This window comes from Canis aureus, chromosome 4 (genome assembly GCF_053574225.1).
Source record: "Canis aureus isolate CA01 chromosome 4, VMU_Caureus_v.1.0, whole genome shotgun sequence".
Taxonomy (NCBI): Eukaryota; Metazoa; Chordata; class Mammalia; order Carnivora; family Canidae; genus Canis; species Canis aureus.
The window spans coordinates 81,788,199-81,811,283 of record NC_135614.1 but is presented as its reverse complement, the minus strand read 5'-3'; the positions used below and the strand labels follow the sequence as shown (position 1 = coordinate 81,811,283).

Here is a 23,085-nt window from a genome sequence, read left to right as displayed (position 1 = left end):
ACTCTTAGAGATAGCACAACAAGAATAGAAGTAAAACAAAACACAACATAAAACTAAAAGTAAAATAAAATTTAAAAATTCTGTTTTCATGATATCATCAAGGGATGAAGACATAGAAAGGAAATAGCAAGCAGACCAAAAAATAAAAAAAAAAAAGGAAATATATAATGCATCACTAGAAATAAGTTCTCTAAAGAAAAAGAAAATGGGATAAAACGATATGGGGTGAAGCAGAGATAAAACTTGATTTAGGGTAGTCAATAAGTCTTTTGATTAAGTTGTTTTGGGGCTGAACTTTGTAGGTTGTAGGAGAATGATTTTAGTAAATTCATGAAGAAAGAGAATCAAGCCAGCATTTTCAAAAACTGCACACTTGACATGCCAAGAATCAAAGGGGCCAGTATGTCTGGGGCAGAGTGAACCAGTGGCCAGAGTTAGTAGATCATAAGGTCAAATAAAAAAAATAATGGTCAGATTACATTGGATGGTGGGAACAGAATTGAGGTATTTGATCCTAAGAAGTCTGGAAATCCATTACAGGGTTTAAGCAGGGAATCGGAATAAACATATTTACATTTAAGAAGGAACTCTTTGCCTGTTTATAGAGAATAAACTATACAGCAAAGAAAGATAAAAGCAGGAAGACAAATGAGGAGACTACTGTATTAGCCCAGGTGGAAGTTGATGGCTACTTGAAATATGATGATAATTGTTGAATTATTTTGATGCAAATGAGGAACTGAGCTAATGAAATATTATTCGGTTTCAGAATTGTAATTAAGAATTTTCACTTTTGAAGGATGTCTGAGTGGCTCAGTGCTTCAGCATCTGCCTTTGGCTCAGGGTGCGATCCTAGGGTCCTGGGGTCCTGGGATCGAGTCCCACATTGGAGTCCCCGCAGGGAACCTGTTTGTCCCTCTGCCTAGTTCTCTGCCTCTCTGTGTGTCTCTCATGAATAAATAAATAAAATCTTAAAAAAAAAATTTCCTCTGTCGAAAGCATTAGGGAAATAGAGCTATTATTCAGGCAAATTTCATATATATATATATATATATATATATATATATATGCATTTTATGTAATTTATATATGTAAAATATTTAGTGTTATTTAACAATAAACAAAGGATATGTGATTTAAAAGTAGATGCTTTTGCTTGAAGAAATTGATTTTATTCTAAAAGTGAGTTAAAATACTATGATGCAAATATTCATGTTTGTTTCAACTGCTGTAAAATTTTAAGAAGCTGCTTAGCATAATTACTGCTTATTATCCCTGAAGGCCTTCCCTATTAAATATTATTAAAATATTCATTGCATTTATTTTCAAATTTATAGAACAAACTACTATTGTGAAATCTCTTTATATATACATAATAATGATATAAACATTAATAACTGTGAGATGAGCTCAATAATCAAGAAATTGTCTATATCATCTATTAGCCTTTTTTTTTCATCTATTAGCCTTTAATAGGGTATGAGTACAATTGTAGACCAACCTCCTTTAACCAATATACATGAAAAATAAATGGACATTATCATGACCTGGATTTCAATTAATCTACGATTTCTTTTCTTTTTTTTTTTAATATTTATTTATTTACTCATGAGAGACACAAAGCCAGAGCCAGAGACAGAGACATAGGCAGAAGGAGATGCAGGCTCTTCACAAGATCCGGATGTGGGACTTGATCCCTGATCCCGAGATCACGACCTGAGCCAAAGGCAGCTGCCCAACTGCTGAGCCACCCAGGCATCCTTGATTTATTTTCTGAACAAAGAAATTTTAGGTTTGAGTATCTTCTTTTGAGATTATATATGTAATATATTTTAGAAAAATATAAATAATACTTTACATAATATGATTCTTAAAGAATATTTTAATAACCTAATTTTAATGTTATGATAAACAGTTGTTTCCTCATACAACTAGTCTGAAAACACACAGGCTCTGCTCTGTAGGAATTGGCCTATTCATATTAATGTGTGCCTTATAAATGTATATACAGTTCATAATGGAGTATTTCAAGGCACCTTGGGATTGGAACTAAAATGCTTGCCCTTGGGGGAAAATAAATCTCTAGTGCTTATTTTAGAAAATCCAAAATTTTATATTGCACTATATAATTGCAAATTGTATTTAAAGTACACACTAGTTGGGGCTCCTGAGTGGCCCAGTTAGTTAGACATCTGACTCTTAATTTCAGCTCTAGTTGTGACACCATGTTCATGAGTTTGAGCCTTGTGTAGGGCTCCACGCCCAGCTTAAGATTCTCTCTCTCCCTCTGCCCCTTTGCACTCACTTACTTTCTCTGAAAAAAAAAAAAAAAAGTACCCAGTAATCAACCACAATGAGATACCACTTCATACCAGTCAGAATGATTAAAATTAACAACATAGGAAACAATAGATGTTAGCAAGGATGCAGAGAAAGGGGAAGCTCTTGCACTATTGGTGGGAATGCAAACTGACACAACTACTCTAAAAAACAGTTTGGAGAGTCCTCAAAAAGTTAAAAGGAGAACTACTCTACAACCCAGCAATTGCACCATTAGGTATTTACCCAAAGGATACAAAAATACTGATTGGAAGGGGCGCATGCACCTGGTGTTTATAGCATCATTATCAACAATAGCCAAATTATGGAAAGAGCCCACATGTCCACTAACTAATGAATCAATAAAGAAGTGTTAATATAAATACAATGGAATATTACTCAGCCGTCAAAAAATAAAATACTGCCATTTACAGTGTTGTGGATGGAGTTAGAGTGTATTATGCTAAGCAAAATAAGTCAGTCAGAGAAAAACAAATACTGCATGATTTCCCTCATATGTGGAATTTAAGAAACAAAACAGATGAACATAGGGGAAGAGATAAAAAGAGAGATAAACATAAAAAACTCTTAATTATAGAGGACAAACTAAGGGTTGCTGGTGGGGAGGTGGGCAGGGTGATGGGAAAAATGGTGATAGGTATTAAGGAGGGCATTCTTTGCATTGAGTAATGAGTAATCTATGTAAGTGATGAATCACTTAATTCTACTCCTAAAACCAATATTACACTATATGTTAACTAACTAGAACTTAGATAAAAATTTGAAGAAAAAAACAAGCACAGAGTAAGTTTATCACCAGTAGTAAACTCACATAAGAATCTTTGGACCTAGCAAAGTGTCAGTTAACTGGCACACCAATTTTGATCAGAGTTGATAAATTGTTTAGTCCTTTCCATCTTGACTTAGACATCTCCAAAATTAAAAAAAAATATTAAATAAAATATATTGAGAGAAAAGTAAAAAAAACTCTAGTAGAATAAACTAATATCATATAGTCCTATTTGTGAGAACTTTTAAACATCACTTAAAATGTCACATAAATATGCTGTAGTAATTTTACTGTGCATAAATAAAATTTTGTATTAGCTTTTCTTTCTTAAACTGTGATATTCAAAAGCAAAGAATAAAAATTAATCAAAATTTTAATATTTAAGCAATTGAATATTTAACATTGGATATCCATTACTTTCTTAGCATATGTTGTTAATTTTTCATCTTTTATATTTGAATATCTCATAGTAGAAAATAGAAATAAAACAAAAATAGAGAAAACTAGTTATTTTAATAAAACATAAATAATTTTAGAATTAAAATAGGTAAAGTAATGTTTGGTTGCTATTTTTTACCCAAGTAGATCAATGTTTCTATGGCCCTCCCAACTCCCCACCGCTTTAAAAAATAAAAAAAAAGTAAAAATGGGGTTTCCAAAAAATGAAGAAAAGAAAACAAGTACATATTGCTTAGCTTGCTATTCATTATTCTTTAAAGTCTTATATGGACTTTCACAAGCTTCTTCTACAGCATCAACTCCCATTTATCCAATGTTTAAGCACTAAATCCAATGTAAAGTCTTAGGGGAGGCTGGTGACCCTTCACCTGTTGTAAAACGTCTATGCTGGAAAACCGTTGCACATTTTGCCCGTTGAAATACTGCTCCTTAAATCCACAAAAAAAATGTCACTTTTAAATATACTCCAAGAAGAGCTAACTTTTTCTGTTTCTGTGCTCTGAAATGATTATTTTCTACCTTTAGTAGAACGCTGGTCTTTACATCAGTTTACAATCTATATTCGGTTTGTGTCTGCCTTAATCACTTGTTTTCAATTATAAGCTATTTTGAAGTTGATTCTGTATTAATTTTAATCTTTCAGTCATCCTCATAACCTCAATATAATTACTATTGTACAAAACAAATAGTTAAGGTATAGTATGTCTCTTGAATCACAGTAGAAGTTGGATATGCCCTTTACCCTAATGACATTTATAATCCTCAAGAGAACCATAATTTTGTAAAAGTGTAGTTTCATGTGGGTTGAGTTTAGCATGAAATAGTAATTAATAACTTTAAGGCATAGAACAGGAAGCCCTAACACAACTTAGAGTCTACGGGCAATGAAGGGAAAAGTATGTTTAAGCAGAGACTAAGCACTCTTAGAATCAGTTTTGAATTAAATTCAATTGAGTTTTATGCTCAAGATTTTTTCCTTTAAATATGATATAAATGTTGTTACATTGCATTTATAAACAAAAATGAAAAACTAATAAAATCACTTGTATGCAAAACTATGACCATGGATGATGATCCATATTCAGCATTTCTCTTCTTGCTTATGTATATGTGAGAGTTGTCTTGACTCCAGGTTTGAAGAAATTAAAGACACTACACAAGAACTGTAAACTAAAATGTTTGAATTTGAAAATTATTTTCCTGCCTTCTTAAATGTTTACCTGCTATTTTTATTTTGTTCTTTCTTATTGAAGGTGACTTTTTAATAATCTGAATCTCCTCACTGTTTCACTAATATGCTGGGGTAGATGTGTTCAACTTGCAGGAGGCTGCGCTCCTGGCTCTTGGCTATGATTAGTTATGTGGTTGATTTCATAACACACAGTAGTGATGTTAATGTTATAGATGCTAACAAATCTTTGAACCTACACGAGTAGGAAAAGTATAGGTCTGCAATACATTGGACTCTATATTTAACTTAATGAAAATTTTGTCACACAAGAAAATAAAGCAAATAAGACAATTTCTTTGCCTGAAACATTCCATTTTGTAAAAAATTGATTAATGTTAACTCGTTGCAAACACTGGAATTGAGATTCTTTCTATTCTTTTGTATAGTAAAATTATATGAAATTTATAAGCACTGAATCTGTACATTCATACAAACATTAGAATATCTGGCAGTTTTTGTGGTGATGGTGGTTTTAGCAAATATCAATCTTGTCCTATTCTAGGCATATATGATCTAAAGATAAAAGACATAATTTTTGTTTTCTAAGATTTTATATTCTAGTGAGAAAACAAAAACAACCAACCCTAATATAGTGAGGTGTTTGCTAAATATTAAAATTCTCTGTGGGAGTAGGGTTTGAGTTCCAAATCTCCAGCAGACATAATGCTTGAGATTCCTTTCAAGTAGATTGTATAAAGTGATCTAGGAACCCATGGGAGAAAAATCTCAAAGATGAGGAGACCAGAGAGGTCAGCAGTTGTTCTGATCCCAACAGGCCCTGGGTTCCAAGCCAGGGAGCTTAATATCCTGAATCAGATGGAATCATCAATAAATTTTTAAAGTAAGGGGCTGATATGATAAGCATTGTATTTTGGGACAATTATTAGTGAAACCACTAAAAAGGTGTGACGGTAAATACCAAGGAAGGAGTATTCAGTGCTTCAGTTAAGAAGGTAGTATTTGCAGAAGATATGCTTTTAAGAAACATGTCAGCATTGTATTAAAAGAAAGTAGTTATTATGTAAACAGCCAGGAGTTTGAGGAATACTGAATCATGATGTTGGGTGTACAGAGACATTCAGACAATGACTTATCTAAAAAGGGCTTCTAATTATCCACTTTGTTTCATGGAGTAGATAGTCACTGGTATCACAAATTTAGGAACTTACAAATTTACTAAATTTTGCTACCTATAAATATTTTTCTCAACTACTTTAGCTCTCAAAGTAATAAAACACATGGAATATACCCTACTGTCATTTTACTAACTACACACCTAAAATTTCAGAGATTGTGCATCCTTTTCATGCCACTTTTTAAAAAGGAATTTGAATATGAGAGTCTCCTGTCACTTTCCTTGATAAACCAAGGTAGTCATTCCTACTATCTTTTTTGCCTGGGAAAAGGAGTCTCACAAATTATAACTCTTGGTGTTCGCCAGAAGCAAAATTCCCTGGGACCTGTTCTTCTGCACTTGCTGTATGATCATTTCAGAATGGAAACTGGATATTTCATCAGTGCCTCCTGCCTCTCCAGTCTTCCAACAACCAGCAGAATAATAGCCCCCTGTTGATCATCCAATGGTGAGCTGCATAAACGTAAAAGTCTGGAAGGACTGAAGAGCACCTGGTCTAAATCTGTCAATATCATGAATCATGTGAGAGAAAAAAAGCTGAGAAATCCAGATCTTTGAAATGAAGGTGTATCCAGACAACACTGTATTTCTTCTGAGTTAATCCTTTCTGACCTTTCTTCATTTCTCCCACGTGCAAGCACAAACTGGAAAAGCCTCTAAGTTTCAGGTTGATTATGCAATTTCCAGACATGAAGAAGAGATATCTTTTCTGCTTTTCTCCATACTGACATCCTATGTGATTCTCAGATTTGTTCACCTTCCTGTGTTCTTACTTGCCATATTATCTGTATGTATCCGCATTTCACTGCTTTTATATAAAATCTCCTCATATACACTGAGATTAAAAGCACATGCTTTTTCACTCAAGATTTAGGATAACTTGTCCATCTCTTAACACTGTTGGGAAACAGAAAAAGATCCAATTCAGCTGCTTCATATGCAGCTCTGTTGATGCCTGACCATGTTGGTGAGGTGGGAAAAATAGGGGGGACTTCTGATTTCTTCAGCTACAGTTGTCTTCTTGCTTCAGAACCATAATGTATGGCATTAAAGTGATGGTTCTTTCTCAGAGTATTTCATTGGCCTCCTACCCTTTTTCCTTTTTTCTAGTTCTCATATGACAATTAGTTACTTGTTAATAAGACAGATCTTAATCTTGTGGTCAAAATGATATAGGAGAATATAAAAACAATTATAAGTTAATATTTCACATTTGTAATGCATAAGGCCAAACCTGTCAACTCATTTTTATTTCTCATCAGACTATAAGTTTATTGAAAAGCCATCTCTTTTTTTTTTTCATTTCTCCGGATGCTCACTTTGTATTTAATATCCCAAAGACATACAACTAATAAATCATAGAAGTTAGAGAAAGAGTAAATCAACATTAATCAGAGTGGAACTGATGATGGGAAAAATATATATATATATATATATCCAAATATACCCATAGAAATGACTCACAAGTTTCTTATATACCCCAAATCATGCCATCATTCTCTGACAGATACACTGGTGAACCCACATGGATGGACACTGATATATCCACTCAAACTGTTTCTGCACCTGTGTACCCAAATAAAATTTTCTCTCTTCAACAAAACAGATTCCTATGGATATACCCTGGTCTTGTTGACACGAGAAATATCACTTAAAAGAATCAGTAATTGAAGCATCTCAATTATCCTTTTCTCATTAGCTATTCTCGGGACAGTCTTTTAACCATTACTTTCTTCTTTGCGCTTTTCCTGCTAGTCCAGCAGAGATCTTTTGACTCATAGTTATTATGACAAATTTCCAAATACCATGAATTGACTTCCTTTCTCTTCTTTCTGTCATTCAACAAAACCATTATCTGGTCTTTCCTTACTTAAAAGTTTCTAAAATTATCACTATATTTTGAGTAGGAGACACAAAGTCCTTTGTTTTCTTGCTTAGATTAATATGCCACTTATAAATGAACTGAGGTTACAAAAGGTCAGTATAGTTTTAGACTTATGATTCAAGGGGTAGTGTTATATATATATTATAATACAATGTAATATATAAATTGTATATATACATATAATATATAAATTGTAAATATATATATATATATATAATATATATAGTGTGTGTGTGTGCGTGTATAGCATTATGCCTTAATAGGAAATTAAATTCTGGAGTTGCATAAATTACAAATTTATTGACTAGGACAATAGGCAATGTCAGTAAAGAGAACAAGAGAGATTTTTAAATTACTTAGTAAATGAATATATCCAGTACAGGCCTTAGAAACATTAAGCAAACAAATAAATTGCACTTTAGTTAAAATTATTGACTATACGTGTCAAAAAATATTATTATTTCATATGAAAAGACTTAAGTAAGCATAATGATCAATCTTGATGATTTTTGTTTTCTGGAAACATTTGGTTTTACTGCTTTATATGCAATTCATAAAATTATGTTGTTTTGTGGTTAACTTCCCCCCACACACACATATTTTCTTTCCTCTATACCAATTCTTTCATTCACACACATAATTACATATTGAAAAATTCCAAGCCATAACTAGTGTGAGATTATTAGAGTATACACATGAGTTTTTTTAAAAAATACTCTAGATTGGCCAATTTGTCAAACAGTCACTACTACTTTGCCATTTGCAGATCTCAGCAAAACCATATGCAAATAAGAAATCATCCATTTTCATGAGTAATAACAAAATGCAATGTGATCTCTTAATGTTCACTCCTCCTCCTCATCAACTCAATCTTATCCTTAAGTATTTCAAAGTTTGAAAAATAAATTCCTTTTGGATCAGAGAACTCACATCACAGGAAAATAACTAAAGTCTGGGGTAGAATAGAAATAAGCCACAGTCAATGCCAAAGCTGGTTTGTAAGCATCATTTTCAGATTTCAACTGCCTGCTATCCTCTAGTAATTGCTTTTTGTGTTTTTGTTTTTTGTTTTTTAATTGAGGCACTGTTCGCAGAGACTGCTATTAAAATGCATAGGTGATATCTAGATGCTTTCTAATATATATTAATTGATTAAACACATACAGAACATTAAAAGCACATATAAATAAAACCTGCTATACTAGTAGGAAAGTTTTTATAACTTCAAAATTCTCAATTTGTTTACTCTTTCATTCGTTAACAGAGTTTTGAATAAGTGTATGTGCTTGCCATTGTTCTACACTATGCTGACATCAAAATAAATAAGCCATGAATTCTGTCTTCAAGGAGTTGATAGTCAGCGGAGAGAGACGGACAAAGAGACAGCTGTTCATGATACAAATAAAAATCACAACAAAATAAGCATGGAGAATTTAGCAGATGCTTTCCTTGAGTCAAACATGGTTTGCTTCATCTTTATAACACTCCCTTAATTTAAGTTTGATTCTCATTCTCAGATCACAGAGGAGAAATTGAGGCACAGAGATCTATCTTGCTCAGTGTTATATAAGGTCATAAAACAAAACAACAAACGTGAGATTGCAATGCAATTCATGTAAATTTTTAAATGCACGCACGTATACTATATATGTACATATATGCGTGTATATGTACGTATGTGTATATGTACGCATATGCACGCGTGGTGGCCTTGGCATGTATGTAGAACTGCCTACTAGGAGAGTTTGTGATGGCTGAAGCTAAATTAGGAGCTATTCTCTGAAATATCATAAAATAAGAGAGCTAAGGAGGGAAGAGAGTGGGGGAAGGGTTCCCAAGCTGAAGAAACAACATGAAGTTTGAAAATGTCAACCATTTGGAATTATCAGGGTATAGAAATGAACAAATGAAATAAAGGGAGAAGAAAGGAGAAAATTCCACCACAATCAAACCTAAGAGGCTCCATCTGTCAGAACAAAAAGATGGGATTTTACCTAGAAGAAAATAGGGAGACCTAAGTTGGTTTGTTTCAAGGAATGACAGTGTCACATTGGTATTTTGTTAAAGTAGACATCTTTTCTGAGATATTTTGAGGGGGCCAAGATGAGATGAAAAGAAAAAAGGAGAGTGTTTTGTATATTGTGGTAGACCTGTTGAGTTGCAATACAATGTACACATGGGAAATGTTAATGGAATAGAGATAAATGGATGGAATGTGGATAAATTCATAGGTGGATATTGGAAAATGTAATTGAGGATGTATGTTGGGAGAATAATCATTAAGGATAATTTCTAGGCTTTTCGTTTTGTTCCATGATTCACTGCTTAATTTTCCAATTGAGATTAAAACTAAAAGAGTGATAAACCACATAGGGTTATGAGAGTGATGAATGAAGAATACTTACTTCTGAGATGAAGCATAATGAAAGTAGTGGCACTTCAGGAAAATAAGAAATAACTTACAGGGGAAAAATTGTGACATCATTGTGGGTAAAGGGAATACAGTGTTTGAGCAAACACTGGGAAATGCCATCTTCATTCAAGGAATAGCAAGCAATAAGGTTGGAGTAATGGGAAACAGGAATAAGGAACTGGTGAAGAGAATGCTATAAAGATCATTTGAGGGGCACCTCGGTGGCTCTGTCGATTACGCATCTGGATTGGCTCAGGTCACGATTTCAGGGTCAAGCCCCATGTTGGGCTCTCTGCTCAGTGGCAAGTCTGCTTCTCCCTCTCCCTCTGTGATCTCTCTCGCTCTCATTCTCTCTCAAATAAATAAAATATTTCAAAAAAGATAATTTGAGTAGAATTAATGAAGATTTATCTATCTGGTTAGGGAATGCTTCTATTTAGTTGTGCATTTCAGAGTCTGTATTTTCTAGTTACTAATGTTTAGTCTGGAAACATTTTTCTTTCTTTAAGATTTTATTTATCTATTCATGAGACACACACACACACAGAGAGAGAGAGAGAGAGAGAGGCAGAGACACAGGCAGAGGGAGAAGCAGGCTCCCTACAGGGAGCCTGACGTGGGACTCGATCCCAAGACCCTGGGATCAAGCCCTAAGCCAAAGGTAGACGTTCATCCACTAAGCCATCCAGATGCCCTGGAAACATTTTTCTTTTAAGCCTACAATAGCATAAATAAAGAAAACTTTAAAATAGTTTCCTAGAATGGATAGAGAATTAAGGATAACCCAATAAATTATCGCAAAATATCATTTGCATTTTGTGTGGCAGGTTTAATATTTACCATTGATACAATAAAACACTGAACAATACACAGTGTACAAATTAAAGCAAATTAGGGTCTAAGAAGTAAACAAATAAGCAAATTTTTGCTTGTGTGTATCTATCTATATCCCTGTGTAAAAGCACAATTTGTGATGGAAAGATACAATGCACACAGTTAGGGAAGCAGGCTGTAATGATAGAGAATAACAGAGTGTGAAGGAGCCTTCAGTTCTTCGCAACCGGGGAACTCAATGAGATACATTATTCACTGATTGCCTCCCTGGGAAGGTGACATTTCAACTGAACAGTGAAGAAGAAGAAGAAGGTTTCATTCACTTGAAGATTAGAGAGAAAAGTAACCTTCAAGCAGCCATAAGGAGGTGCAAAAATCCTAAAGTGGGACAGAGTTTAGTTTGCCTATAGAATAGCAAGCAGGCCACTGAGCTGGAGCACAGGACTAAAGGGTAGTTAAAAAGAGACAAGGTGGAAAAAACGGGCAGAGTAGGGAAGATGTAGACCCTACATGCTATGTAATGATCAAGTTTACCACATAAGGTAGGAAGGGAAGTTAGGCTCCCAGGAGTAACATCTTAGGCTTGAAAGCATCAATGGGACACATGGGATCTCTACAGATAGGAAGGGCCTAAGAAATTCCCAGATCAAAAAGTGCTCAAAGCAGACATTTTCAACATTGACAGTACCTTTTTACTTTTAAAGTACTATCCTTTTTATTTTTAAAAATTGTTTTCCTTTCTTCTGAAGAATTGCATGTCACGTTATCTTCTAAGGTGTGGCTTGTACTCATTGCTGGCCTCAGACCAGGTGGGCAAGGAAAGATTTAAATGCATAGCTACAATAAGGATTGTAGGGGAATTGAAGAGCAACGAGCTTCAGCTAAAAAAGAAAAAAAGAAAAAAATGAAAAAAGAAAAGAAAAAAGTGATGGAGACATATCATTTTCATTTTTCGAAATTACTAAGTGGTACTTCTACTAAAACCAAAGATAAATGAACACTATAGATATTGTCATTATTCCCCCAGAGAAATACTTTCTCAAAATATTGTTTTAAAGTTTTGATGGGCTCTGATAAAATTGCCAAAACCTACATTTCAAAATCAATATATACTCATAATCTAAAATTTAATAATAACATATTCTATTCATCAATTTTCTCTTTGCAAGTGATGAGCCTTTTGCAGTTTAAAACAGCCATAATTAAATCTCACTTCTCTAATGTACATGAAATTCTACTGCTAGGTATGACAGCCAAAGAATAATTTTTTAAATAGTTTAAATATAATTTTCCTGTGTTTTATTGGAGCTTTAGCCTTGCTAAGATCTTAGTGAAATTTTTCTTTAAATAAAATGGATCATTACGTTAAAAGCATACTTTGCATTGCAAAGACATAATCTTCAGTATATTTTATTCTCATTGATAGCAGTCCTTTTTTGAAGACAACACGCTTCATACAATTTAGTATATTCAATGTGAAAGGTTTATTATATCTATGTCAGTTAGTTAAAGTTTAATTGTAAGTGTGATTAGATAACAAATTGTATCAAGAAAGCACAGGTGAAGACAAAGAGGAATGTTGTTAGCCATATTTTATTCAAAAATCAGCACTTTTTAATTAGGATATTGGATTAAAGTGCTTTACATTGGTTAAACAGTTTCTTATTAAACAGTATAATAAATACTGGAAATGAGTTCAAGGTTCAATAAGAAGTATTTAGGATATGGATTATCTAAAACAGTTTAGGGACACTCTTCCTTCTAATATTTAAGAATAGAGTATAAAAATTCACCTCGATCTATTTTGTGAACTACCAGGGAGTGCATTCATTGATTCTATATCAAGTCTTCTCTTTAAGAGGATTTCAGCTTCTTGCACTAAGAGTGTAGGGGTACCGGTAGCGATCCTTTCTTGCTGGAATTCTAACCTGAACACTTGATTGCCTGATCTTGAGGAAATCACTCATCAAAAAATTTAGAGCAGCTACTGGCAAAGCAATAAATATTAAAATTCTCCTTTGATATTATAATAAATTCTTTGTAGTGATGATTAAAAATAAATTGAATATCACCATGGATTGACATTAGATATTGACGACCTTACTAAAAACAAATTAGAATTTTATTGCAAAAACCAGCAGTCGAATATTCAAACATTATGGAAACACATATAACTTATCTTGAAATTTCTCTTTCTTACATGCATTGAGTACATTTTTTTGTATTTAGTACATGTATTTAACTTTCCTTATGGTCTACTCTCACTCCACTCTTTTGCAGTTACCGTTTTCAAAGAAACAATCAGCCATTGCCCACAAAAGCATGAAGCGAAATTTTGTAGTTGGAATTACTTGGCTTATCTATATTAAATTTAAAAGCTACAATCTAAAACAAACACCATGCAAAAAAAATAATAAAATTCAGGCAGAGGTGTTTTTTGTTTTGTTTTGTTTTGTTTTGTTTTTTTGTTTGTTTTTTGTTTGTTTGTTTTGCAACATATATCAATTTGAAAAACATCAAGGTGATTTAGAAGTCAGAATAACAGTTACTGTTTGGACCAGTGAGTTGTGAATGAAAGGTGACCCCATAAGACTTCTGGGTTTTAGTTAATTTTTTGTGAGGAGCTGCTGGTTACTGAGATGTGTTCTCTTTGTGAAAATCTATCAACCTATACTTTTAGGATTTTCTCTATGTACTTATATTAAACACAGTGTTTAAAATTGAAAAAAAATAAAGGTGGAAGTCAAAAAATTTCAACCACTGGGATTGATGTTACAATGTAATTCAGAGAAATAAAAGAATGATTTATAAAGCGTGGGAAACATAGAGCTGTAATGAGGAAAACAAAATTAGAGAGGGAGACAAACCATTAGAGACTCTTAACTCTGGGAAATAAGGAGTTGCAGAAGGGGAGGTAGGCAGGGAGATGGGGTAACTGGGTGCTGGGCACTGAGAAAGACACTTGATGGGATGAGCACCGGGTGTTATATGTTGGCAAATTGAATTTAAATTTTAAAAAAGTAAAAAATAATAAAATAATAAAACTATAAAAACAGAAAACATAATGGAAATCTCAAAGAAACAGAAGTGTGTGTGTGTGTGTGTGTGTGTGTGTGTGTAAGATAATCAAGTGTTCTATGAAGAAATCCAAGTTTTAGTTTTTACATCATTTACTTTTACTTTTCTTGACCACTCTACCTCTAAGTGTCTCTGATTTTCATAACGTACTTGGACATCCTTCTGTCCACTTTTCTCCACCCCGACATCATTTCTCAAGTAGGCTGCTGCAGTTGTCTAGGAATTAAAATCAGACATATCTAAGCATAGAAATGTGTCTAGCCATTTCCTTTTTTTGCACCCTGCTGACTCATCCTGAAAACCCAAACAAAATGACCACTACAAAATTAAAGTCTAATCACATGGCTAAAATATATTTAGTCATATTTACAGTTCTTAGCATAAAGCCATAGCCTTCATGATAATGCACAGGTGCTTCTCACATTCCATCCTATGTTCTATCGGTACTGGCCTTATTTCATCCTCTAGAAGTTACCTCTTTTTACTTTCTTTTTTTAAAGAAAGATTTTATTTATTTATTCATGAGAGACACAGAGAAAGAGGCAGAGACAGAAGCAGGCTCCATGCAGGGAGCCCGATGTGGGACTCGATCCAGAGACCCTGGGACCAGGACCTGAGCCAAAGGCAAATGCTCAACCACTGAGCCACCCAGGCGTCCCCTCTTTTTACTTTCCATACTGCTTCCTTCCTAAGTTTGGATGATTTTCCTACCTTCTCACTTCAAAAGCCTCTACTTTTCACCTAAGAGCTAAATCAATTCCTCACTGGATTATCTTCTTAGTTTTCCTGACTTTTGGGCCAAATCAACAAAAAAGAGAACAAACCCTGACAATTTCTGACCTCAAATATGCTATTTTACAGTAGAAAATGGAGAAATAATTGTAGAATGGGCTTTGGGTTCTTTTGGGATAATCATGATTGTTAGTGATATCAAAACATTATTAGTCATCAAAATTCAATGTCTCTGCAGTCATATTGTGAGTTTCCAGGAATTAATGATAATTTAGAGCTAGTATATGAAATCTCTAGAAAGTTCTGAGCTTTGCTTTCTTCAGTATTCATTCGTTTGTTTATTTTATTTGTTTTAGAGAGAGAAAGAGCGTGCATGCAGGCAAGCAGGGGGAGGGGCAGAGGGACAGGGAGAAAGAGAGAGAATCCCCAGCAAACTCCCTGTCCAGTGTGGAGCCTGACATGGGGCTTGATGCTATGACCCAGAGACTGTGCCCTGAGCCAAAATCAAGGATCAGACACTTAACTTACTTAGCCACTCAGGTGCCACCAGTATATATATAAGTGACTTAGCCAGAGAGCCTTTTAAGTAAGACTGTAAGAAATATACCCATCAACATTATTTGAGTTGTTACTTACACACTCTCTATTCGAGTATACCTGGGCCCCTGTCTGAACTCATCAAACTTTACTAAGTTATGCTTCATTGACATACAAACCCAAAATCTACTAAATATGCACAACAAAAATGTATTTTATTTTTCTCATATTGCATGTTGGCTTTGACTCTACCTCACCTGTTTTCTTCATTCTGGGCTGCATCTTAAGGAAACAGCCCATTTTGAAACATGTCACTTTTGGGTCAGGATGAAAGAGCTATTACCACAAATGCATTTCAAAACTTTTACTTAGAAGTGGCAAATATCACTTCTATTACTATATCACTGGCCAAGCCTGTATAGGCTTCTCAAAGGAAGAGACATCTGGGAGAAGGTGTATAGGCATGGGACCAAGTAGAAGGGAATAGAAAATACATGGACAGAATAATAGAATCTAACATATCTCTTTCTACAAGCTTTTCATCTCTGGTTTGACTCAATTATGGGAGAGAGTTGGGGAAGGAAATCATGGTAGTGTCTATACTTTTACACCATTATAACACTCACTTGCTAGTCTTGAACTGATGGACTTTTAAAGGGAGGTACAAATTTGGGAGTTTAGACTGTTAATCTGTTTATTTCTAAGGAAACCACATAATCACCAAAAATGATTCTATCACCACCACAGACCCCTCTAAATTGCTGCAATTCACATTAGCTTCTCCAGCAGACAGACGTGCCAATAAGATTTCCATGGATGTCAAACTTTCTCCTACTTAAAGGATGTATAAAACCTTTAGTAATGAGACTCTTTTCCACACAATTTCAAAAATCATAGTTAAAGGTTATTTGAACCCAAAATACATGATCCAATAATTCTATCTTTCTAAATATTTATACTTCTTTCCTTCAACATAGGGTGTGGTACTTGTCATACATATGAGCTTGTCCCCCACTCCAACTCCAATTCCTAGGAAGGGCCTGGCCCCTGGGTTGGTCTTTTAGAGCTATAAGTAGTCTTTTCTGCTTAGGCTGGGATGTCAGATAAATACTAATCTTTATTTTTCAATATGAATTGAAAGTTATTGAGAAAGACTGCTCTTGATGATGTCAGGGCATTTCCACCACCTTTATTTATTTGGACTGTGTTTATTAAAACCAGGCTTGGATTAACCAGTTGAGGTTCTGTGACAACCTACCTTGCCAAATTCTGACTTTGATGTTTGGTTATCTCCGTCCTGAAGGGGTTCATAGTGCCAGACTTTGTTTCTCCACTGCCATAGAATATTCCTGAATTCAGTTTCTGATTTAGGCTAAGAAATTTGAAGTTTATTTGTGGTATGTGTATGTGTGTGTGTGCATGTGTGCTTGGTCTTAAGTTTTTTCTAGCTTGCAGAACACTTTCAAAAACAGCCACTTCCATTCAGAATTCTTGGATTCTCTCAACAATAGATTTTGCAAGAGCTTGTCTCCATGAGCATTTGATTCCAAATGACCAGCTAATTTCCCAGTCTGCTTGTTAACAAGTGTTTATAAACTTCTGCCTAACCTGAGCCACTTAGTTATTTTTCAGTCTTCCACTTTTCCCCACAGTTTTTGTTTTGTTTTGTTGCCGATAAGCCACTTTTCAATAGCAATTTATCTACCAGGAAGGATTCTAAATTGCAAATGATATGACGTGATCTCAGATTTAAAAAAAGATGCATAGAGAGAATTAATTAAAATCAATTGAAAGTAAATTGAAAAGTCTATTTGGGAAGTGTTGGGGGTAGGAGGTAGTGAACCGAGAAGATTCCAGAGATAAAGGCGGTAGCAGCCACAATCAAATCAGTTAGTCAAATAAGATCAATGTATCCACATGATACAGGACTCTATACAGGACTGAGAGGTGAGGACTTTAACTTATCACCTCCAATTCCCTCCATGATGGCTTCAAAAATTCTCCTAAATTAACAAAGGTAAAAAGAAAAAGTGATTTGGCGGTGCCCGTGTTACTTAGCCACACTCTGTCAGCACGGGGTGAAGAACGAGATGATCCAGCCATTTGAGCTTATGGAGACAGAGGCAGCGTAGATATGTTATGACAAGGGATAAACAAACAAAAAAATCAATATATAAACCAAAATAAAATAGAAGACGTGGGGTCTTAAAAGCAAAATTATTGAATGTACGCTGAGAAGATTTTTTAAATTAAAGTTTATTTAATATTTTGGTAGAGGAAGCATGTAAAATTCATTGAAATTAGGTTTTCTTAGGGGGAAAAAATGTTGAACAGTAGTCAAAGCCAAAATAGTCATCTAAATCAACACTGAGTTTATTAGTTTATTGGGCCAAGAGAGCCCATGTCACACCAGAATGCATAGAGTGAGTCTTTCTGCGTGTGTAGTCTGGAAGGTAGTCATAATGCAGGAAAGAGGAATTTCATTCTAAATAAGGTTGGATTCAGAAAAATACAATTTGACTAGTTATAGAGGGTGATAGAAAAGTCTCTTTTGTGATTGGTCATTATTGGAGCATGATGTCATTTATTTGGGGATGAAGCCAGGCATGGTTGTCCCATAGATGAGTCTTTTGGGTTCAGGCAGATTTGTGGACCTGAAGCCCTCTAGGCTTTGTGTATATATGCAAGTTTTATTTTTTTATTATTTATTCATGAGAGATACCCAAAGATAGGCAGAGACACAGGCAGAGGGAGAAGCAGGCTCCATGCAGGGAGCCCGATGTGGGACTCAATCCCAGGACCCCCAGATCATGCCCTGAGCCAAAGGCAGACACTCAACAGCTGGGCCACCCAGGTGCCCCTATGTATAAGTTTTAAACAGAACATTTATTGCATATAACAAATCAATAGAAAACTAACACACACATATCTAGGCTTTTTGTCCTACAATATAGCAAACCATTTTAATATTTTTGCAATCCCATATTTCTTTGTTAAGTTTTTGTGGAGCAGATTATATATACAGAAAGTGAGGAGTAGGAGCTCATATTTCAATTATGGAGGCCAGAGTATTATTGAAAAAAATTAATGGAGTCTATGTACTCTGAAATGCATTTCATGTTTCTAAATGTGTTTCTGTTAACAATCTTAAAATATGCAGAGTGTTGAAAAGCATTTTTCTGTATTCAAGAGTATGTAGACAAATTGTATTTGTGTTTTCTTCGAACAAAGAGGAGTCTTATTTTTTAAGTACACTTACTTCTTTGATTGTTCTAAATTCCCTTAGACGATTGCTCTTCATTAAGCAGGTTCATTACTTTTAATTTCAGAGATAGTGAACAATTTTATTGTCTTCTGAGGAATTATAGAATGGTTTCATGTCATCATTGTTTTAAACAAACATTAATTTTTTACTGGCTCTATTTATCTTTATTTCACATTTTCCCCAACTTTTATTAGTGCAATATTGCTTAGTAATATCAGTTTAATACACAAAATTAAAATGTTTAAATAGGCAAATATAAAAATGAAATTTTCCACCATCTACACCCATATCATGAACTATTTTTGTTTAGATGTATAAGTTGTGTATGCATATGTGTGTGTGTGGTGTGTGTGTGCGTGCACACGCACTCACACCCATGCACTACCCTAAACCAGTCAGCTAAACCTGTAAGGGACACAATTCTGGTCTGACTGAGGAGTATGGCTTCTGGTTGAAAACCTGTGAATGACTTTTCAGGCTCACTCATAGGTAATGACAAAAGCCTCAGAAAGAATGTTCCTTACCCTTCCGATTGGTGCATGACCTCCGAAGGCAGATGTAATCAATGAGTCAAACCCCTTGATAAAGTCCCAATAGTTCATTTTTGCTTTTGTTTCCCTTTCCTCCAAAGACATGTCCAGTAAGAAGTTGCTACAGCAGATGCCAAAGAGATTATTGCCTGTGTTCTCCTCTAGGATTTCAATGGTTTACTGTCTCACATTTAGGTCCTTCATCCTTTTTTTTTTTTTTTTTTTAGTTCTTTTTTTCTTTCTTTCATCCATTTTGAAATTAGTTGTGTGCATGGTGTGAGAAAGTGGTCCAGTTCCATTCTTCTGCTTGTGGCTATCCAGTTTTCCCAACACCATTTGTTGAAGAGCCTGTCCTCTTTCCGTTGACTATTCTTTCCTGCTTTGTCAAAGATTAATTGGCCATATAGTTGTGGGTCCATTTCTGGGTTCTCTCTTCTGTCCCATTGATCTCTGTGTCTGTTTTTGTGCCAGTATCGTACTGTCTTGATGACTGCAGCTTTGCAACAGAGGTTGAAGTCCAGAATTGTGATGCCTCTAGCTTCACTTTTCTTTTTCAAGTTTGCTTTGGCTATTCAGGGTCTTTTGTGGTTCCATGCAAATTTTTGGATTTTTTATTCTAGCTCTGTGAATAATGCTATTGGCATTTTGACAGAGATTGCATTAAACGTGTAGGTTGTTTTGGGTGGTATAGACATTTTTACAATATTTATTCATCCATTCCATGAGTACGGAATGTTTTTCCATTTCTTTGTGTCATCTTCCGTTTCTTTCATAAGCATTCTATGCTTTTCAGAGTATGGATATTTTACCTCTTTGCTTAGGATTATTCCTAAGTGTCTTATAGGTTTTGGTGCAATTCTAAAAAGGATCAACTCCTTGTTTTCTTTTTCTGCTGCTTTATTATTGGTGTACAGGAATGCAATAGATTTCTGTAACTTGATTTTCTTAAAGATTTTGTTTATTTATTCATGAGAGATACAGAGAAATAGAGAGGCAGAGACATAGGCAGAGAGAGAAGCAGACTCCATGCAGGGAACCTTATGGGGGACTCAATCCCAGGTCTCCGGGATCATGCCCTAAGCCAAAGGCAGACGCTCAACCACTGAGCCATCCAGGCATCCCTGTAACTTGATTTTGTATCCTGTGACTTTACTGAATTCACGTATCAGTTCTAGGAGAATTTTAGTATAGTCTTTTGGTTTTTCTATGTCGAGTATCATGTCATCTGTGAAGAGTGAATTTTTTACTTTTTCCTTGCCAATTTGGATGCCTTTTCTTTTTGTTCTGTGATTGCCAAGACTAGGAATTCTAGCACTTTGTTAAATAGCAATAGAGAGAGTGGACATCTCTGTCTCGTTCCTGACCATAGAAAGAAAGCTCTGTTTTTCCACATTGAGGATGACATTAACCATGGGTCTTTTGTACATGGCCTTTATGATGTTATGTCCCTCTATTCCTACCTTGTCTGATTGATTTGCAAGTATTGAACTACGCTTGTAGTCCAAGAGTAAATCCCATTTGATCATGGTGAATGATTCCTTTGCTGTACTCTTGGATTCAGTTTGCTAGTTTTTCACTGAGAATTTTTATCCCCATGTTCTTCAGGGATACTGGCCTGTAACTCTCCTTTTCAATGGGGTCTTTGTCTAGTTTGGGAATCAAGGTAATGCTGGCCCCATAGAATGAGTTTGAAAGTTTTCCTTCCATTTCTATTTTTTTTTTTTTTATCAGCTTGAGAAGAATAGCTATTAGCTCTTCTTTAAATGTTTGGTAGACTTCTCCCGGGAAGCCACCTGGCCCTTGACTTTTGTTTGTTAGGAGATTTTTTGTTACGGATTCAGTTTCTTTGTTGATTATCAGTCTATTCAAGTTTTCGAATTCTTCCTGTTTCAGTTGGGTAGTTTATGTGGTTTGGGGAATTTATCCATTTCTTCCAGATTGCCTAATTTATTGGCATATATTTTTTCATAATATTCTCTTATAATTGTTTCTATTTCAGTGGTGTTGATTGTGATCTCTCCTCTCTCATTCATGATTTTGTTTATTTGAGTCCTTTCTCTGTTCTTTTTGATAAATCTGGCTAGAGGTCTATCAATTTTACTAATTTTTCAAAGAACCACCTTCTGCTTTCATTTCTCTGTTCTACTGGGTTTTGTGTGTTTGTTTCTATATCATTTATTTCTGCTCTAATCATTACTATTCCCCCTCTTCTCTTGGCTTAGGCTTCATTTGTTGTTCTTTTTCTAGTCCTTTTAGGTGTAATTTTAGGTTGTGTATTTGAGATTTTCCTTGCTTCTTGAGGTAGGCTTATATTGCAAAATACTTCCCTCTTATATTGCTGTTACGGCCTCCCAAGGATTTTGGACTATTGTCTTTTTATTTTCATTTATTTCCATGTATTCTTTTTTATTTCTTCTTTAATTTTCTGGTTGATCCATTCTTTCTTTCATAGGATTTTCTTTAACCTCCCTGTATTTGTGGTCTTCCCAAATGTTTTCTTATGGTTGGCTTCAAGTTTCATAGCACTGTGATCTGAAAATATGCATGGTATGATTCCCATCTTTTTGTACTGACTGAGGCCTGATTGTGACCCAGTATATGATCTATTCTGGAAAATGTCTCATGTGCACTTGAAAAGAATGTGTATTGTGCTAGGATCAAATGTTCTGAATATATCGGTTAAGTCCATCTGGTCCAGTTTGTCATTCAAAGACATTGTTTCTTTCCTGATTTTTCTGCTTAGATGATCTGTCCACTGCTGTGAGTGGGGTGTTAATGTCCTCTACTATTATTGTATTATCAGTGAGTTCTTTTATTTTTCTCATTGTTTTATGTATTTAGGTGTTCCCAAATTGGGGGCACAAAATATTTAGAGTTGTTAGGTCTTCTTGTTGGATAGACCCTTTATTATGATATAGTGTCCATCTTTCTCTCTCATTATAATCTTAGTTCATAAATCTAGTTTGTCTAAGCATCGCTACTCTAGCTTTCTTTTGACGTCCATTTGCATGATAAATGGTTTTCCATCCCCTCTCTTTCATTCTGCAGGTGTCCTTAGGCCTAAAATGAGTCTCTTGTAGGAAGTATATGGAGCACTTGTGTCTTAATTTTGGTCTTTTTATTTGCTTTTATATGTGTGGTAGGTAGAATAAAGATTTTCTAAAGATGTACATGTCCTATTTATCTAAACCTGTGACTGTGTGTACCTTAAATGGCAAAAGGGATATTGCAGATGTGATTAAGTTAATGATTTTGAGATGGGGAAATTATCTTGACTTATTTGAGGGGCCCAATCCAGTCAAATGGTTATATAGAAGAGGGAGGCAGGAATTTCAATATCAGAAGAGGGGTGATGACCAAAATAAATGGCAGATTGGTGTTGACCCAGAAGTCAAGGAAGGTTTCAGCCTCTGGAACCCAGGAAGGCTAAAGAACGGATTCTCTCCTAGTCCCTCCAAAAGGAACATAGCCCTGCCCACCTATTTCAGAAGTCTGAAAGCCAACACTGTGAAATAATGAAGCTGTGTTACTTGAAGCCATTGAGTTTGTGGTATATTTTTTTCCAGAGCAACCGTAAGAAATTGATGTATGTAAATTTGCCTTATATGTAGAAATTATTTGTTTTCTGGTGTGATCTCTTCTTTTTTCCTTTTTAAAATTAACTTCAGCAACTTAGTTTATGTCAATTATTTTTTCTATGTAATTCTCAGTGATTTGATATTCCACTTTCAACATATATTTATAATAGTAGAAATACGTGTATATGCACACATTTTGACATGTGTTGGTACTTTCCTCACCATGTTTTGTCATAAATCCTATAATAGCACCTCATCTCATACCTTTTCTTTCTTCTTTTCTCATAAGAATATATGCA

At 34.7% G+C, this 23,085-nt stretch overlaps 1 pseudogene; it reads right to left on the bottom strand.

Moving 5' to 3' along the window:
* Positions 1-17,516, bottom strand: part of LOC144311747 (AP-5 complex subunit mu-1 pseudogene) — a 67,291-nt pseudogene extending 49,775 nt beyond the window's left edge.
* Positions 17,517-23,085: the final 5,569 nt, after the last annotated feature.